Source organism: Rhinolophus ferrumequinum, chromosome 4 (genome assembly GCF_004115265.2).
Source record: "Rhinolophus ferrumequinum isolate MPI-CBG mRhiFer1 chromosome 4, mRhiFer1_v1.p, whole genome shotgun sequence".
Lineage (NCBI taxonomy): Eukaryota > Metazoa > Chordata > Mammalia > Chiroptera > Rhinolophidae > Rhinolophus > Rhinolophus ferrumequinum.
Genome location: NC_046287.1, coordinates 69,324,155 through 69,337,278, shown reverse-complemented (window position 1 = coordinate 69,337,278; position 13,124 = coordinate 69,324,155). Strand labels below are relative to the sequence as shown.

The window sequence follows — 13,124 nt, the reverse complement described above, 5'->3', positions numbered from 1 at the left end:
GTATGGTATGTGCACAGGTGGGAGGCTCTGGGGAAAGAATGCTAGTGAGTCAGAGTTCTATCCAGCTAAACAGCTAGCTTGGATTAAAGCAGAATGCATGCTAAAGAAATGAGGTTCTTGTGCGATTACACAAGGCAAAGGAATATTTTATTTTTATCCCAATGTAGAGAAAAAAGCTAGACCTGAGACATTTACTTTTGCCTTTTGCTTAGAACCAAAACAAGTCAAAAGACTTCCTTTGCCTACCTTCTTCACCCCAATCCGAAACCCAAATGTCATATTTACATGAAGAAAGTCCATTCACTGACTTGATGGAAAATAACAGTGAGGGTAGGCAAGTGTTTGCTTCAGGTTCTTCTCATCCGTTTCGTGCTAGGTGCTGGGGGTTTGGGGAGGGGTGGACAGACATGGAGAGCTGTACCCACCACAGCAACTCTGTGTGAGGGTGAGTCTGAAGGTCTGCACCCACATGCAAGCACCGCATTCACTCTGTCCTGTCAAAGCTCCTCCCACTGGCACAATATGGCAAACCTTACCTTAGGGAGAGGTGGAGGGAGGACCTCTTATTTACCCCCACAGGTTCACCAACTTTCCTCTTCTTATTTCTGAAATCAGAAGCTCTTTGTGAACATACCTACTTCAGGGAGAAAAAAAAATTATTAAATGGTTTATGGAATGTCAATGTGAAGGTCAGAGTTATTAGAGCTTCATAAGTAGGCTGAGTACCCAAATGGAGGACTATCAAAAACAGAGATGATATTGGTAATTTCACGAATTTTCAGAAAGAATCTAGAGAGCTGGTAGTCCGAGCTGGGAAGGACACGTGTCTTCACTGGATCAGAAATTCTCAGCTGGAATGTAGAGGAGTCACAGAAACTGTTTTTAGAAACTTAGTCCATCAGGGAGCATAAGCTTAGAAAGAACAAGAAGAAAGTTTCCTGGAAACTGTAGAATTCAACAGTGTTGGTGCTTTCATTGTAGTCACGCAATAATTGGTAAAACTGCCATAGAATAAAAGTTGAAAATGCTGAACTTGACTGCTGAATAGTTATTTGTAAGGGGGACAGTGGGGATCTGGATAGGAATTCCAAGAAGTAGAACCAAAAAACATTCATAAGTTTTAATAACTCATACATTTTAAATCACACCCGTTCTGAGTCTCGTGATGAAATCTCGCGAGTCCCTGCTCAGGACGTGACTCATCACTTTTTCCAGCATTTCCTTGCTGTAGATGCTCCCTGCCCATTAGTTACTTAGTAACCGTCAGGGTTATCAGATAGGCTGTTGTGGTATTGCAGGGCTTGTGTTCAAGTCACCTTATTTTACTTAATAATGGTCCCAACGTGCAAGAGTAGTGATGCTGGCAACTCAGATGTGCCAAAGAGAAGCCGTAAAGTGCTGCCTTGAAGTGAAAAGGTGAAAGTTCTTAACTTTATAAGGCATTTTATCATCTCACATCATCACAAGAAGGGTGAGTATAGTACAATAAGATATTTTGAGAGGGGGGGCGTTTATATAACTTTTATTACATTGTTCTATTCTGTTATTGATTATTATTATTAACCTCTTACTATGCCTGATTTATAAACTAAAGTTTATCATAGGTATGTATGTTTAGGAACAACATAGTGTGTAGGTATGTCTAGGATTCATTACAATTCATGGTTTCAAGCATCCGCCGAGGGTCTTGGAGCATATCCCCGGAGACAAGTAGGGATTACTGTAATTCCTGCGGGCTCTAAGCTACAGGGGTGGACCTTAGACGCCTGACACCTGGTCCTGGGGTAATTAAGGCAGAGAGAGAGCGCCTTCTGGAGTGCACAGGCCACATAGAGCGGTTTTACTCTCTGACTGAGCCCTTTACTATCTCTAAGAATTGGCTAGTTTCTACCCCGCCAAAAATGTTTTTTAAGATGTCAAAACATCATATATACACAACATTTAAAAAAATATAAACAATACAAAGTCAAACAATACAGAAGCCTAAAAATGAAACGTTAATGATCGCACCCAAACCCTCATCAACTCCTTATGCAATTCCATCTCCTCCATAGTAAAGTTAGCACTTTAGGGTGCACTCTTTCATACATTTCTCTGTGCAAACAGACATGTTGACTCAAATGGAGGTTTTGTTTTTTATAAACGTGGTTTCACGCTCTATACCTCTCTCTGCTACTTCTGCTTTCACTTGACTACATTTCATTAACAGCTCTTCACGTTAATACTTGTAGATATAACTCATTATTTTTAATAGATGCTTAATATTTATAGGATAGATATTTGAATTTATTCAACCAATTCTTTTTTTTATAAGTGTATAGGTTATTCTTTCGAAATAACTACACATATGCTTTAATAAATATCCAGGTACATAAATCCTCACATTCCAATGCTTTTCTTTCCCATGGGGTTGTTATGTCACTGAGTCCATTGTAAATGTTAATAGAAATAATAATGAACAGATTTCTTTTTCAAAACGTTTTAGCAATTGAAACTGTTATCAGCAGTGTGTGAAGGTGCTAGTTTTACCACATATTGACTGGTACTGGATGTTATAGATGTTTTAATTTTTATAAATCTTATAGGTGATAATGTTTTCATTGTTTTTTCTAATTTATATTTTTATTGACTACTAATAACACTGAGCATCTCAGACAAAAAACTTCTTTATTGAATTTTATAAGAACACTAAGAACCATATTTTTCTCTTGGTCTCTTATGAAGGTTTGTCCCCCCTGAGGAAACTGGTTGAGTTATCAAGCACCACACACGTAAGTACAGATCTTTACTCTTTTTCCTATGTATCTGAGTTATATATCTTCTGTCTCCCTGGAATAAGATGAAATAAAACTTTGGGCAATTCCAAATTCATTTAATTCAGGTTGTATATAGGATATTTTTTAAAATTCTGTTTGTTATCATCTCCTCTTGGAAGGTAATGAAAACGGCTGTCATATACTTCATTCTGAACGTTGTAATTTATTCATTTTGAGGAATTAACATTACTTGACTACATTTAGCTATTGATTATACTTTCGTTTAAAACCTACCATCATTTTGTGCTGTCTCTGAGATCGGATGACATCAATGTCCTGTGGTTTTGGTGTTGTTAAACCTTGTCTTGCTAAGCAAGATGAATCAGGGAACAATGATAATTGTGCCCTGGTTTCTCTCAGTGAGTCTAAGGTAAATAAACCTGTGAGGGCTAAGCTTTTATTTCTGCTATAGTGGCCTCAGTGGGGAGATTGGCAAGGTGATGGTGGCCTTATTTTAACAAACCAGAAGTCGTGCCCAAGATCAGTGTTAGTGGGTCATGGTGAAGTGGCTGTACAGGATTAGTCAGGATTCTTCAGAGAAACAGAACCAATAAAATCTCTCTCTCTCTCTCTCTCTCTCTCTCTCTCTCTCTCTCTCTCTCTCTCTCTCTCTCTCCCCCCCCCCCCACCACCACCACCTATCTATTTGTTTTAAGGAATAGGCTCAGCTGTAGAGCAAGCCAGAATTGCAGTACTGAGTCTGAAGGGTGGAAACTCAGGGAGAATTTCTGTGTTGCAATCTGGAGGCAGAATTCCTTCTTCTCCAGGAAATCTCAGTCTTAGCTCTTAAGGCTTTTGATAAATTGGATGAGACCCACTGCATTCAAGAAGGTAATCTTCTTTACTTAAAGTCAACTGATTATAAATGTCAATCACATCTAAAAAATACCTTTATAGCAATATCTAGACTAGTATTGGACTAACCGACTGGGTACCATATTTTTGCCGAGTTGATATTCAAAATTAACCATCTCAGTGGTATACATTTTATTTACTTCAGATATGGTAAGTTCAAATGACACAATCGCTATTTGTTTCTCTATGAAACACGCAATTTAAAGTGGAGCCTAGCTATAGTCAAGCTATAGATCTCTCCAAGAGAGATCTGTAATGTCCCATTCATTTCCAGCATACTTGTATCTTCCCCCATGAAAAACAAATGCAGAGACCATGAGCATATCCTGCTTTAGGAAAGTGGTAGAAAAATAAGTGGCTAATCCTGATTCTTCTCCAACCTTCCTTTTTTCCTCCTTTGTCCATTTAATCCAATAAATTGACCTCTTTTCCTTTTTAAAGTAACTGGTGTTAAGAGTGCTCAACTGAAATGAAATAAACAATTTTTTTTCTTTGCTCAATTCTTTTAGCTAATTGAAAAAGACATTCTGAACATGTGATAAATTTTGAGTAAAAATTGCACCTGAATTGATGGCCTTAGCATCAATGTTGATCAAATACATTGGAGAATTTTAAAATGTCAACTTCTACTTGTGTAATTAAAAAAATAATATATTGAGGTGAAATTCACATAACATAAAATTAATCATTTTAAAGTGAAGAATCCATTGGCATTTAGTACATTCACAATTTTTTGCAAATACCATCTCTGTCTAGTTAAAAAACATTTCCATCAGTCCAAAGTAACACCCATACTCTTTAAGCTATTTCTCCCCATTCCTCCTTCTTCCCAGCCTCTGGAATCCACAATTCTGTGGCTATAGATTGAGCTATTCTGGATGTTTCTTATAAATGGAATCATGCAACATGTGATTCCATTTTGTGTATGGCTTCTTTCACTTAGCATGTTTTAGAGGTTCATTCATACATCAGTACTTCATTCCTTTCAATAGCTGGATAATATCCCACTTAATGTATATAACACAATTTGTTTATCTGTTTATTTGTTGATGGATATTTGGGTTGTTCCTACCTTTTGGCTATTGTAAATAGCGCTGCTATGAACACACATGTACATGTTCTTATTTGAGTACTTGTTTTCAGTGCTTTTGGGTATATACCTAGGAGTAAAATTATGGGGTCATATGCTAATTCTATGTTTAACTTTTTAAGAAACTGCCAAAGTGTTTTCCACCATGGCTGAATCATTTTACATTCTTACCAGTAATTTTTACTTGTGACATTCGTCAGTGAATCCAAGGAAAGACCAGTGTAAAGGGAAGGTATTGTTAGGGTAGGGTAGGAGTTGGAAGTCGTGCTGAAACAGAGCAACTGCTGTTTTGCTCGGGCAGCTGTAACAAACTACTACAGACTGTGTGGCTTAAACAACAAACATTTATTTCTCAGTTCTGGAGGCTGCAATGTCCAAGATAAAGTGTCAGCAGATTTGCTGTCTGGTGAGAACTACATCCTGGTGTACAGACACCCATCTTCTCATTCTGTCCTCACTTGTAGAAAGCAGAGACAGAGAGATCCTATGTCTCTTATGTCCCTTTTTCTTTAGATAAGAAAAAGATGGCATTAATCCCATCCTGAGGACCCTTCATGACCTAATGGAACTGTAATTACCTCCCAAAGTCCCTACCTCCATGTACCATCATATGGAGGGTTAGGATTTCAACATATGAATTTGGGGGAGATGTAAACATTCAACCCTCTGGTTACAAAGCGACCATAGTTTAAACTGAAATACTGGGTTGATGCTGATCCAATAAGGGACTATCTTTAAATGGATTTGGGAATCATAACTTAAATGAGCTCACAACATAATGCTCTATTTAGAATTATATCGAAGAGCATTTAATTGCATTTGAAGTCCTTCTGAAGTTTTCTCCAACAGGGACTAGATGTTATCATGTCTGACTTCTCGGCAGTAAGTGAAAGATACCATACTGGATGCTCTTGGTGATGGAGAATGCATTGAGACAGGCCACTCTAAGTTAGGATCTCCAGATTAATCCACTCCTGGAGGGCAAAGGGAAAGGGTTGGTAAGTGTTAGATTTTGCAGATCAATGGAAACATCATCTGAAACACGATTCAGACCCTCAGTGTCAACGGTCATGTTGACAAAGTCAACCCATTATTTCAGATTCTTCTGGGTCTTAATCCAAAACTCTTTTCACCACCTAGGACGTTTTTATGCTCAGAGAAAAAAGAAAACCACTGCTCCCCAAATGTAGCCATTTTAGGCTAGTTATATCAGATTAAAATGAACATCAAAGACAATCAATGGTTAGTGCAATTTAGAACATAAAGATTAGGAAAGAAGACAACAGGAAATGTCTAAACCAGACAATTAGCAACCTGATTGGTAAACTGGTACAAACTGCACTGCATATGCATACAGCAAATCGTTACTGACAGCCATCTTCTCTCAACCTTGGCATGCAGCCCTTCAAAAGTCAGAAAAATCGAAATTTGCTAGTTCTGGAACCTCTTCCCCTAGTGTCAGTAAACGCATATCCTTTGGGGAAAAAGTCAGTGCCAGTTGCAACCAGGAAGGAATCTATTAGCTAAAGTACACTTACGATAAATATTTTCTAATCATCTACAGGGTGACTAGCACTAAGAAATGTTTGCAGGTAGCTAGAAAATTCCAGCCCATCTGCTCTTTCTTAGGACAGATTGCAATGCACAAAGACTTCCCACAGAAGTGGAACGTATGTATCATCATGCCATATTGAGCACTACCTCCTTGCATTTCCTAATGATACTGTTTTACAGAAGAAATTAAGTTATAAAATTTTATTTCTTACCTAAGAGGCAGTATGTATGAATATGACAAAAAAAACCTGGATTCTGGAGAATATATGCAAATAAATAGTAAATCCTCTTGAGAAACCAATACTAGAGTATCATTACATGCTTGAATGACCTTTAGTCCTAGAATCAAATGTCATAAAGACCAATGACTAGAGGGTAAGCCTAACAAAGAAAAAGGGAAACAAAAACAACGCCAACAACACAAAACTTATTTGTAGCACAATTTTGTGCTGTCACGCGAACATTTAAAAAAAAAATATCTTACCAGGATGACAGAAACAATTTTGCAAGTTGTAAGGAGCATCTTATTATCAACACTTTGTACCTTCAGTAGAATGAAAGAAATTGAAGATACAGCAAAATCAATTCAAAGGTCAAATGATCAATGTGATATCTTTGAACGTCACATATTTGCATTAACTCAAATATATGAAAACATCAGCATCTGCTGACCTTGAGTTTAGAAATGACCAATGATGAAATGACGATTTAAGAAATGAGGATATCAGGGAAAGTATTTGCAATAATAAAGATATTCCCATTTTGACAAAGAAAAATGTACTAGGGCCTTCTGCGAACAAGGGTGCTCTGCATAAATCATTATTTTAATTTTAGACGTAAAATGGTTTATTAATAACAAGTAATTCATTCCTTCATCAAATTATTTTGAATATCTATAATGGGTCAAGCACTTTGAGGACCTGGGGATACATTAGTGAGCAAAACACATAATTCTTGCTCTCATGGAGCCTATATTCCAGTGCGGGGATGCGGAGACAATAAATGATGCTAATGTAGTCTGTTGCAAGGTGAAAGGTGCTGTGGAAGGAGAGAAAAAAGGGTAGGTGGGCAGTGGGAGGAGGTGGGCACAGGACAGGGAGTTCAGGTTGCATTTTAGATGCAGTGGTCAGGGAAGGCAGCATAGAGGTGACACCAGAGCAAGACGTGAAGGTGAGAGTCGCAATGTGAATGCCCGAGGAGAATGTTCCCTGCCATGGCAGCAGCGAGAGCAGAGAGCAGAAAGAGAAAAGCCCGAGAGGGAAGGGGGTGCAGTCAGTATCCTGGAGTGCCTTGGGGCCATGGCTAAGAGCACTGGCTTTTTCTCCAGGAGAAATCGGGAGCCATCAGAGGGGTCTGAGCAGGGGCGGGAATTGATCTGACTTATTTTAGAAAGACCTCTCTGGTGGCTGTGTAGCATAGCATGCAGAGGCAAGGACAAAATGCAGGTCACCAACTGAAAAGCTGCTGAGAGGAGAGATGAGGTGACTCACACCAGGGAAGTATCATTGATGAGGAGTGAGGAGTGCTCAGATTCTGGAAGTTTCGTTGAGACACATTTCTCCCGGCCTCAGGTGTGATACACTGCCCTGCTGCTTCGGACACTAATGAATTGACACCAGAGGGAATAAATTCTGAATAACTACTTAAAGAAACTCATCTCCAATATAAGTAAAACCACAAACATTTATGACATATTTTTAGTAAGATTTTGCTCTTCTGAAAAATTTGTAGTCTGTTAATCCAGCCTTCCTAATGAAGACCAGTTTTATTTCAGAAAATATTAAAAATGTTTTCCCTTTTTAATGTATGTCGCTGAATTAGTTATTATATGTCTATTAATTTGAAAACATGGTCTTTACCTAAAACATTATTTGGGATAATCTAGGCTTCAAAATGTATTTATTTTTTAATCAGTTTGACCATTTGTATTGATCACATTCATCATATTCTTTATTTCATATTATTTAGAAGCCACCATAATTAGAAGAAGGAAGATCCCTTTATATTATTCATTTAAAGAGCAAAATGACTGTGATAGGATTGTTTTACCATAAAATATCAACTCACCAACAACTCCAGAACCCTAAAATCACTAAAATTACAATGAAAAATGATTATAGCCATTTCTGCAGTCTTTTTATCATTTTCTTTTATAATATATTTGCCTTCAGCCTACCAATCTAGTTTAAACAGCTTAACAAGATGGTGATAGGAAGATTCTTACTTATTTTTTTCAAACTAAATGTTTCTTTTCACACTCCCTAAGCTAAAACAGGATATATGACATTGCTAAGCAGTTACTCTTTTGAATTCGTTGACAAGAAAGCAAGCAGGTTTAGCAACTGAGAAAATAGAAGATGTTGGATATCAAAATCAAGGATCACAGCAATCTCAGTACTAAATACTGAGTGTCACTAATACAAAGCCTCATACCGCCAGTGAGGCTATTAAAATTTAAATGATTTCATTCAGCTAGGATACAGTTCTTACAAAGCCTGTTTACTAATTGTAAATATAGATATGTATAACTTCTGGATGGGAAGAGTTGGTGTTCCCATGATTAAATATGTATACCAGTTAAGGGTACATTAACTGCTGAAAGAAGAAAACTTGCAAATAGTGGCCTCACAAAATAGAAATTTATTTTTACTAATATAAAGTCTAGTTGGGTTTGGGCATTACTGACTCTTTGTCACTCAAAATCTTTGTCAGTTTTATTTTTTACCATTTGAGGTCTAGAACCAGTCAGCTTTTCCTACCCTGCATAGCCTTACATTTCTAGATTATTCCTTTTCATTTCTGCTTGCACACAGGCCAATTCTTGCTTAAGTGTACCTTTTCTCTATGAAATAATCACAGCCTGTAACAGCCAACACTCCCTGTTAACGTTCTGTTTTCCAGCCTCTGTCCTTCAGTTGGCAGCTAGCAGACCACTTTCCAGGTCATTCCAGGCAACGGTTTCCATGTTTTGCCCCAGCTCAGTATCTTCACCTCCCTCTGCCTGAATGCTAAGTCAGACATTTTGGTGTTTGTTAAAGTGGTGCTTCATTTCAATGTTCCAATTTCTGTATTGATTATGGAAGGATAACTGCTATGAAACAACCCACCCACCCCACCAAATCTTAGTTTCTCAGTAGAACAGTATTTCCTGCTCACATGAAATCAATGAGGGGATTTAGGAGTGGAGTAAGGGCTCAGATTTAGGTGAGAATTAGTATTTGCTTCAAAAAGAAATAAGGGAAATTTTGAATCCCACTTAGTTGGATTTCAAAAAACAAGCCTGTTTTTACCTTAAACACATGATTTCTTTCTTGTGATTCATATTTTATCCAAAAGCCTCAGACTCTTAGAAGTTAAATGAAGTGCCAGATCTCATAGAAATAACTTTGAAATACAAGTTTTCCTATATCAGCTTCCTCACATTCTTTTAAATTGTTAAGATAATGAGATTGCCCACAAATATTGGGAGAAATCACTGATTGTGAAGCCAATAGTGAACAGAATCTAGCAACATGAATTCATCCGTGCTGATTCGAAGCACGACAGAGGCTGATACTTCTCAAATACTTCTCAGATACTTCTCAAAGGGTATCAAGGCTTCATAATTAGAAGGCTGGGCACCGGAGTCAGGCAGAGCTACATTCAAATCTTAGCTCAGCTATTTACTAGCTCTGTGTCATTGCATTTCTTAGCCTCTAGTTTTTAATCTATTAGCCTACATGTTCAGCAAAGTGGGGAAGGGTCATAAATCTCAGGACCTTACCCTGGTATTTAAAGAAAGAAGGGCAGACAATGCCCTTAAGAAACCATATGGGTGCTAAGTGTACTTATTGCTATCGAGGTATCATTCTATTCCTTCTAGGCTTTCTCAGCAGACAAAGCTAAGCTATAGATGTATGTATACAGATTCACATAGATACATGTTTGTGCATGTGTGGGTGTATGTGTATGCACTTAAATATCTTGCATATGATTTCAATATTTTCACTTGCATGAATACCTGGATCCACTTTAGTGGATTTCTGTTTTGATTTGGTAGGCCTTTTTGCATGGTATTATAACAAATATTTAGATAGCAAGAGTCTAATTAGCAAGGAATTAGGAGGTATCTGGTAGAAAATAAGCATCATATAAATATTTTTTTTCTTATCATTTATTAAACATGGGTGGTGTAAATTATCTCTTTGTCCTTTGCTCTTAGGCAAATAATTGGAAGGCTGTGATTAATGAAAAGAAGCGTTACAAGTCACAGTCACAGAATGGAATCTATGATACCCTTTTGTATCTTGCAACAGAAGTTATTTATGTATGTGAAAATAAGGAAGTATAGATTATATGTCCAATATGCATAAACCGCAGATACTGCCCTCTTGAGTTTTGTTTTGTCTTTAGGGTTTAACACACCCTTTTGTTTTAAAATATTTTTTAAGATTTAAACATGTTTTAAGTTTGTAATTCCAAGCAGGAAAACAAATGCCCCAATGGCAACCACTGTAAAATGGTGCAGCTGCGTATGTGGCAGAGGGGAAAGGATTCTCTTCAAAGCACCCCCACTTTCTGCATGAGAAGGTCAGAGGTACACTGGTTTGTATTATTGTGACATCCACTGGGTGATCTAAGTTGCTTTCCCTTCAACAAGGGCTTTATTTGTCAGAAAGGCATTATGCTTGGTCTCCAAAATTGGCTGACAATTTACTGATGAGATTCATAACCTTTGGGTTGTTCTGATATCTTGACATACTCGTAGTATTTGCTGGATTCTGGGCCACATCCTGGAAGGCCACCATGACTTCTGGATCCTGCATGGCTGCAAGAACCTCTGGATCACTAAGTATTTCACTGAGCCCAGGCATTCCTGCCATTCCAGGCATGCCCCCTCCCATCCCAGGCATTCCCCTAGGAAAACCATCTGGAAAAGAGCCATCCATACTGAGCTTCTGATTGTCTGGCTTCTTCCTCCCTCTGGGAGCTCTCATGTTCTTCCACAGCCTTCTTGACCCTTCCATTCTTTCTTTAATCTCTTACTCTTCATATTTTCCACTCATACTTTCTCCGATGTTCTGCAATTTTCTGGGCCTTTGGTTGAACTTCTTTCAGCACTGCATTAGCATCTTCATCATAATGCAATTTACATGCAAGGGCAAGATCACGGGCTGCTTCCTCCCAACGGCCCAGAAGTTTGTGTGCTTTTTCTCGCCACATGCAGAGCCGAGCTGATCAGGATTTATTTCAGTAGCTCTGTCACAGGCTCGGATGGCAGCATTTGGCTTCTGTAAGTTGACAAGACGCTGGCTTTCTTGGCAGACACAATGGCCAGCGAGGATTCAGCTTGATCTGTGAACAAGTCAATGGCTCTCTGTAGGTCACCATCAGTTAGGGATCAATGGCAGCCACTTTTTTATCATTTGCCTGATCCATCGTCTCCTCAGTTACCTCTATATTTTCATTTCCCATTTCTCGAGGGGCATCAGTGCCTGGTCGGTTCAATCACACCTTCATCGTCAATTTCTAGATCACTTTCCTCTCACTTGATGGTTCCTTGGTCTTTATGTTTTCCTCCGCCTTCTTACTGTTTTTACTTCACTGATACTTTCTTCTGATTTTGTTTTTTGAGTAGCAGGTGGTATTTTATCCCCCTTCCCTCCCATGCTCTCCACCCACTCCCTCAGGAAGAGCAGTTCCTTGGTGGCAGAACACTTCGATCCTGCTTACTTTACACATTTTCACCAAGGCCCCGAAGCTCGCACACTTTGGGGGGTCCGTGGTCAGGAAGCGGCAGGAGGTGGGGCGCGCACCTGAGGCTGCGCCTGTTTCCAGGCCTGGGCACTGGCTGGGGCATGACGGTGTAGAAGGAGCGGCTGCCACGAGGCAGAACCGACTAGAACCTCCCTGACCGCTGGCTCCTCCCACCAACGGTCTCGTGACCCCGGGTCTTTCGCCCGTGCATTCCTACTCCCTTCACCCCTGCTCTTGCACACTGACTAGACCCCTCTAGAAGTGTTGCTGTTTGTACTCTTGCTTGCCTCTGTGCCCACGCTTCTATTCTTAACTCTGAATCTGTTCTCTGGATGGATCAACCCCCTACATGGTGCTTTAAAGGAGGAGGGAGATATCAGCCCCTGCCGGGAGTCATTTAGAATTGGCTATTCCGTGAGTGGGAGCATTAAATGGATCATGAAGTCATGGAGCCATAAGGCGCCCTTTTGTTTTAAAACAAGTTGAGATTTCTGTCTGGAGGGTGACATGACATCTGACTTGCTGAAATGCCTGTCATTCCTGGAAGGAACTGGAAACTCTAATGGGGAGATTTCCCCAGGGGTTATTCCTAGATGGAGTGTTGTCATACCTTTGCTAAATTTCTCTGAAGAGGAGGTTAGCCATTGCAAGGCAAAATATGATTTCAGTATATTATTTATATTTGATCTTAGCCAAAAGGCCAAGAAGTGATTCCATATATTATTTATTAAAGTAATATTTATCATTACCTTAAAGAAGATTAAGGTAAAGTGAGAATTGCTTTCATAATGTCAGAAGTAATTTCTCAAGCCCATGCTTATTGATGAACCTGATATTCATCAATAAGTAACCAGCTCACAGAAATCAATTTGTTTTTATAATCTCATAAATCAACTTGATGTATTTATTACTTTATAATGAACAGAATACTGTGCATATCATAGGAAGTAAAATTAGTCATTAACGTAGGGGTCATGAAAAATTAATTTAAAATGAGTTGACAGCTATCACCTGTGTTATTATTACTTTGTTAGAGACTTGCTGATACTTCTATAATGCTACTGTGAGATAAT

The 13,124-nt window shown here is 38.7% G+C and overlaps 1 pseudogene; it reads right to left on the bottom strand.

The window, feature by feature from the left end:
• Window positions 1-10,976: 10,976 nt before the first annotated feature.
• The window catches only part of LOC117021187 (hsc70-interacting protein-like), a 92,944-nt pseudogene continuing 90,796 nt past the window's right edge, over window positions 10,977-13,124 (bottom strand).